The sequence below is a fragment of the Capra hircus genome, chromosome 12 (genome assembly GCF_001704415.2).
Source record: "Capra hircus breed San Clemente chromosome 12, ASM170441v1, whole genome shotgun sequence".
NCBI lineage: Eukaryota > Metazoa > Chordata > Mammalia > Artiodactyla > Bovidae > Capra > Capra hircus.
Window position 1 is genome coordinate 22,090,497 of NC_030819.1, and position 7,469 is coordinate 22,097,965.

General features: G+C 39.5%; 1 non-coding gene across 1 annotated transcript; it reads left to right on the forward strand.

The window, feature by feature from the left end:
* TRNAC-GCA lies at nt 367-438 on the forward strand. The gene has a single exon. It is a non-coding gene; the product is annotated as a tRNA-Cys (tRNA).

Sequence of the window (7,469 nt, forward strand, 5' to 3'; positions counted from 1 at the left end):
CATGCCATGCCATTCATTCTATTCTTTTTGTATATGTATGTGTGTATATAAAGAGAGGAAGAAGAGGAAGAGAGACAGTGGGCTTAATAACCACTCTGATCATGGCTCAAAGTATCTTTTTCCGAAGTACTCCTTTTCCTCACTCTCAGCATGAGGTTTTTGCTCATATTAAGCTATTCCATCTCAAATGCCAGCACGACTTGTAGGAAGGAAGTAGTAGTAGTAGTAGAAGATCTTGAAGGAAGATCTTCTTTCTCATCAGCATGGAGTTATGTTATAGTGCCTCCCACTACGGCTCATTGCATCCTCAGTGCTTTTCCTCAAGCTGCTTGTTTGTTCTACCTCTCTTTAGTCTTCCTTGGGGCTTCCCTGATAGCTCAGTTGGTAGAGAACCTGTCTGCAATGCAGGAGACCCAGGTTCAATTCCTGGGTTGGGAAGATCCGCTGGTGACAGAATAGGCTACCCACTCCAGTAATCTTGGGCTTCCCTTGTGGCTCAGCTGGTAAAGAATCTGCCTGCAATGCGAGAGAACTGGGTTTGATCCTTGGGTTGGGAAGATCCCTTGAAGAAGGGAAAGGCTACCCACTCCAGTATTCTGGCCTGGAGAATTCCATGGACTGTACAGTCCATGGGGTCACAAAGAGTCAGACACTACTGAGAGATTTTCATTTCACTTCACTTTGCTTCCTTTCCCTTTGTTCTTCTTGAGGTTCTGTTGTTGCCTGTTCTTTCTCCATGCCCAAGCCAGGCAAAGTATTTCAATGGTGTTTTTGATGCCAGGGGTTGAGCTTGATAGAAAGCACTCTAGAGGGAATCCTTACCATTCATCAGTCATTTTAAAAAGCAGTATAATTTCTTTATAAGAACTTTAGGATTTTGATACATATCCTCAAAGGAATATAATGAAAGTGATACAAACTTGGTCTGACATTTTATCCTTATTTACAATCTTATCAGTTTTACTCCATAGTTTTGCTTTGTACTTGGCCTCTTCCTAAAACATTAAGAGATTGTAGTAGAGGATCCAGGGTAGTTCAAACAGTAAAGAATCTGCCTGCAATGTGGAGACCTGGGTTCAATCCCTGGGTTGGGAAGATGCCCTGAGAAGGGCATGGCAACCCACTCAAATATTCTTGCCTGGAGAATTCCATGGACAGAGGATCCTGGGGGGCTATTGCCCATTGGGGTCACAAAGAGTTGGACTAACACACAAACATACTGTGAGTGACTAATACAAACACACACACACACACACACACACACACACACACACACACTGGAGAGGATTAGAATAGAAAATTAACTTCTTAGAGCTGTTGGATTCTAGACTTCTGTATTAGTCTTATTTTATATTTGGTCCCATACTCTTGCTACTCTAGTTGGTCTTGATATTGGCCAATCTGCCCATTATGTGTGCAACATATACATGAATGAGGAAAATGAGTGTCTCCTTCAAGCAAATGGTATTTCACCTCTCTCTGCCTTTACACGGAGAAGGCAATGGCACCCCACTCCAGTACTCTTGCCTGGAAAATCCCACGGACAGAGGAGCCTGGTGGGCTGCAGTCCATGGGGTCGATAAGAGTAGGACATGACTGAGTGACTTCACTTTCACTTTTCACTTTTGTGCATTGGAGAAGAAAATGGCAACTCACTCCAGTGTTCTTGCCTGGAGAATCCCAGGGACAGGGGAGCCTGGTGTGCTGCCGTCTATGGGGTCGCACAGAGTTGGACACGACTGAAGCGACTTAGCAGCAGCAGAAGCTGCCTTTACAGATAAAAGTCTTAATATTGTCAGCACTCTGTATTCAGCCTCTAGTTGTATTAAATTATTAGTTGTGTGATCTTGAACTTGTGATTTGATCCCTTATTTTGTCAAATGTATGGAATTTATAATTTCTCAAATTTACCAAAGAATAATAAGAGATAATAGTAATGACACCTAGTCAATAAAATGAAGATTAGAATTATAATTTACTTTAATAATTTAACTTAAAATTCTGACACATGGTAAGTGCTCCAGAAACAATACTTACTATTTTGTTCACTGTGGTATTCATTGGGATTTTCATACATATCCTCAAAGGAATATAATGAAAGTGAGATAAACTTGGTCTGACATTTTATCCCTGCTTATGGTATCAATGTGTCCTCCTGTCTTTTAAGCTTAATTTTTTAGTCATTCTTCCTTTACAGCAACATCCTAGCTTTCTACTTTGCTCAGTAAGCAAATTCCTTGAAATAACTCTCTACATTCTATCTTTTTTTTAAAACTATGGATATTCTTCATAAACAATTTCAAGATGGCTTAAACATATATAACTCTCTTGAAAGTTCACCTGTGACCTAGTAAGTTCTAAATCATATTTTACAAAGTCTTTGAAGCATTTGATAAGGCATTTTATCTAACAGTGTCACCTCTGACTTAACCCTCAGGCCAGGTAAAAGTACTTGATGAGAGAGCAAGTCAAGAGGCCAGCTTCCTCTCTGAGGCGAGTGAAGGTTGAGATCCCCAGCTTATGAAGTGAAATTTCATGAGATTTCACATGAAACACTATAAGATGTACTGCCTGTCTGAGGATGTGTTTACATACAGATGAAAGTTTCCCACCTACCCTGAAAAACCAAATCAAAGCACAGAACAAAAAAAAAAAAAAAAATGCTGGAAAGAGCAAAGAAAAGTATGTGAGCCGATCTGCTGGATTGTTGGCTGAATTTGTGCTGGTCTTTGTATCATCACAGCGTACATGTCTGGAGTTGTAAATTAAATAATTTCTTCAATACAGGATCTACATGGATGAAACTTCAAAAGCTACTATATGTGGATAAGTGAGGAAAGAAACAAAGGTGGCAAAAGGGGAATCAAATCAAGATAAGCTTATAAAACAGAAAAAAATAGAAAAAAGTATAGAAAAATATATAGAAAAATAAAAAAATAGAAAAATATATAAAAAATAAGTAAAGAGTAAGCATAAAACGTTATGTAAATCTTCTTGAGATGGATTTATTCCAGGTGGGAAAAAAAGTGAATTTACAAAATGAGTACAAAATAATTGCATGTAGAACATTTAAGAAGGTAAAAGGGGAAGCAATGCCCCATTCCAAAATTATTTAAAAGAGAAACATAAAAAGTTTTCCTTCCTGACTGTCTGCCTTACAGATTTCAAGCTCCAACGTCACATAAGATGACAACATCCTTGAAAAAACAGCTTTTCACTTCCTTCTAGTAGTTCTACTTTTCTGATTTAAGATGAATTGATAGTGAATTTGGTATCAAAATTGTTTCCAGAAAACAACCTGGATAAATAAATTCTATGAATTGATTCTTAGTTATCTGGACTTGTGTTTCTATCACTTGATGGCCACTCAGTAGCAATATATTTACACAGATAGTCACATAGTAATCAACTGGCAGAATGTTCATTTTGTATTCCTGCAGTGTTGGGCTCTGGTGATGAAGTGAAAGTGAAAGTTGCTCAGTTGTGACCGACTCTTTGTTACCCCATGGACTATATAGTCCATGGAATTCTCCAGGCCAAAATACTGGAGTGGGTAGCATTTGCCTTCTCCAGGGGGTCTTCCCAATCCAGGGATTGAACCCAGGTCTCCCTCATGCTATAAACATAAAATATATTATCACAGGTCAAGTGCCTATGGTCATATATTACAGCCAGAGAAAGAGCAGAAAAAGGTGGTGCTGTTATTATGATTGTTGTTATCATTGGTGGTAGTAAGAGCAGCATTAACATTAGTAGGAGTCCAAGTGTTGTTGTTTAGTCACTAAGTCGTGTCCAACTCTATTGCAACCCCATGGATTGTAACCCGTCAGGCTCCTCTGTCCATGGGACTTCCCAGGCAAGATTACTGGAGTGGGTTGCCATTCCCTTCTCCAGGGGATCTTCCCAATCCAGGGATTGAACACAGGTCTCTCTCATTGCAGGCAGATTCTTTAGCAGCTGAGCCACAAGGGAAGCCCAAGAATACTGGAGTGGATAGCCTATCCAGTCACAGTGGATCCTTCCAACCCAGGAATCGAACTGGGGTCTCCTGCATTGCAGGCAGATTCTTTGCCAACTGAGCTATCAGGGAATCCCTGGCTCTGGTGATGGAGAGCTGTTAACCCCAAGTCAGGAATACTTCCACACTCCTGTTCCTTTCACAAAAAGTTGAGACTACTACATGTATACTTTGGGTTTTCCATGTCAGTAAACTAATTGGCAAAGAAACAGGTCACTACATTGATGATTGATTTTGATAATTGAGGCAGAATTGGGGTTGTTACTCTGCAGGAGGGGATAATGAAGAGTATGTCTGAAATGTTAAAAGTCTTCTAGGGCTGTTACTTAATATTCCCATATCCAGTGATTAAAGTCAAGGGAAAACTACAATGACCCAGGTAGACAGTGTGGTTCATGCCCTAGGCAGTAAGACTTGGGTCCTCCCAGCTAACTGGGGTCCTTGGAACAAAGACGTAGAGAATGGCTAGTGGAGGAAAGTAATTATTAAGAACAACTCCAACTATGAGAAGAATTGCAGAGACAAAAACTGCAGTAGTTGTCAGCAGTTCTTTCTTGTTTTGATATGAATACATTTGTGTGTGTGTATGTGTTATGGCTTTGTTAAATTAACAAATGTTAAGTAAAATTCCCAATGTCAGTGTTGGATGGTGAAGCAAGGTTCAACAAAAGAGCACAAGAGAAATTGAAATAGAGATGTTTATTAGTCACAGATCCTGGAGGAAGTACTTAACATGCCTTGAGAGGTCACATGGGGAGGTCAGGGCAGCATGCAGGCAAAGTGGGAGACAGGACCTAGGACAGTGCTTTTCCTAGGGTCTGTAGTTAGAGTGCTTTGATGTTCCAGGGCTGAGGTCAGATTACTCAGTTTAAACCAAAAATTGTAGGGTTTTGATGAAACTTCACAGGATACACCAATGGAAGACCTTGGGGAAAAGGAGACTATTTACCACAAGGGCTGTTGGTAATGTCAGTTCAGGAATTTGTATTTGTTTGTGACTCTTCAGAGTGTTTCCTAGGAGGGGCTAGGGTTAATGTAAAGTCACACAGTTTGCTTGGCCAAAAAAAAAAAAAAAAAATACCATGGATGTGGAGCAGCTTAAACTCTGGACAGTGTGTATATATGCAAGTTTCCCTCTTATCTTTCCCCTACTCAAAACAATATAGTATGATAATAGTAGTTAACCTTATATCTCAGTATTTTAAGTTATAAACTTACCCATTTGCCATGGCAGGAGACATAAGATATGCGGGTGCGATCCCTGGATTGGGAAGACTACAGGACAGGGAAATAACAACCCACTCCAGTGCTCTTGCCTGGAGAATCCCAAGGTCAGAGTAGCTTGGCGAGCTACAGTCCATAGGGTCGCAAAGAGTCATACACAACTGAAGCGACTTAGCAGTAGCAAACAAATTATAAATAGGATACTGAGACTTAAGGAGAAAAACAATGAATACCAACTAAAGGTGGAAAAGAGCTTTAGTATCTTCTTTTGGGGAAAGAGTAAGCTTGCTTGCAATTACTTGTAGAATAACTGCATCGGGTCTTGTGGAACATGACTATCATTGTTTGATTCAGAAGCTAACCTGATTTTCGGATCCCTGTTTGAATGCTGGGGTCATTAGTTGTGCTGTGGTGGCTTCATTGTACATCCACGTGGCTCTGCTAAATTATGTCTCCTCGGATTTCTTTCCTGATATACTCTGGTTAGGGAAGGGCACAAGGATAGTCTGTGTGTGATCTGGAAGGTGAAAACGAAGCAATGCCCATATTGCTTCCATAATCAGAAGGCTGGTGAAGACGCACCGTATGTTCTTTCCACTCAGCCAAGTTGTTGCTTATCTACTGGCTCACCTCCTTGGCACAGAGCAGTAGCTTGGCAGAATCTGTTCCACCTTGCCCAGCTCTTAAGCTAGATGCATATTTAGGCCTATGATGAAGTTTGCCAACTTTCCTGCAGGACACCAACATCATCAAATTTGGAGATGGTGAGAGACAAATACGGTTAGTTTCCAGTTTTCTGGCAGCTTGCAGTTTGTTGCAATTTGTCCATGTCTTCCCCAACTTTCCATCCATATTCCCTTTTTGACTGTCTGCCCTTTGTACCTCAAGGTTCAGCACCAGAGGAAAACACAAAAGACATACAGAGTCTTTTCACTCAGCTGTCACACTCAAATTTCTGCAGCATTGCATATAAAGAGTCTGCTTCTCTTATAGAATTCTGACTGGTACACTGGCCTACCAGATATTAAACCTTAATCTGAAGCCTCTACATTTTAAATAATAATTTGCTGAAAGATGAGTAGTAGACATTGAAACGGAAGAGAAAGTTTATATATGGAATCACTTCAGATGGAAATGTAACATGAGCTAAAAGCAGCATCTCAAATTAGTGTAGAAATGGTGAACCAAAAATATATGGTGTTGATATAACTGGATAGCTATTTCGGAAAGAAGATAAAATTGGATCCATACGTCATGGTGTATATGGGGCTAAATCCTAAATGGATCCAGAATCTACATTTTAAAGAGGGAATTATGTAAATACTGAAAAAGGAAAATATGCATGCACTAACTAGGTGACTTCTATCATATACCAGATATAGGAAAAATCTTCCTAGTTTGACACTAAAAATTCCAGAATCTATGAAAGTCTGTATACATAAATTCAGCTGCTTATTATCAAACACTTTTTATCTGTGTGAATGTGAGAATTTAGAGTTCACTGTGTATAAAATATGATTAATATAATTATAACAAATACACATGTTATAAACATGAAATATATTATCATAGGTCAAGTGCGTATGGTCATATATTATAGCCAGAGAAAGAACAGAAAAAAGTGGTGCTGTTATTATGATTGTTGTTATCATTGGTGGTAGTAAGAGCAGCATTAGCATCAGTAGGAGTCCAAGTGTTGAGCTTAGTCTCCAAGTCGTGTCCAGCTCTTCTGCAATCCCATGGATTGTAGCCCACCAGGCTCCTCTGTCCATGGGACTTCCCAGGCAAGATTACTGGAGTGGGTTGCCATTCCCTTCTCCAGGGGATCTTCCCGACCCAGGGAATGATCCTGAATCTCCTGCATTGGCAGGCAGATTCTTTACTACTGAGCTACAGGGAAGCCCAGGTATTCTATTATATCAGTGTAGGTTTAAGACAATTTTATTCTAAGGAGAAACAAGGACTGAAACTATGGATATATGTATGATAAAAATATGACTTAAAAACACAATTGTGAAATATATAAACATTTCTGGGTTGAAATATGACTGCTATCTGATTAGCCCGGATGGCCTGTCAAATAAAATTTGAAAGATTTGACAGAAACTGTGATAACATTTTGAAAGACACATTGAATAGTTTTTATGATAAGCTGTTAATTAGAGTCAATTGAAGACACAAAATTTTTGGATCTTAATGGAAGACCCAAAAGTTTTAAAACGTTATT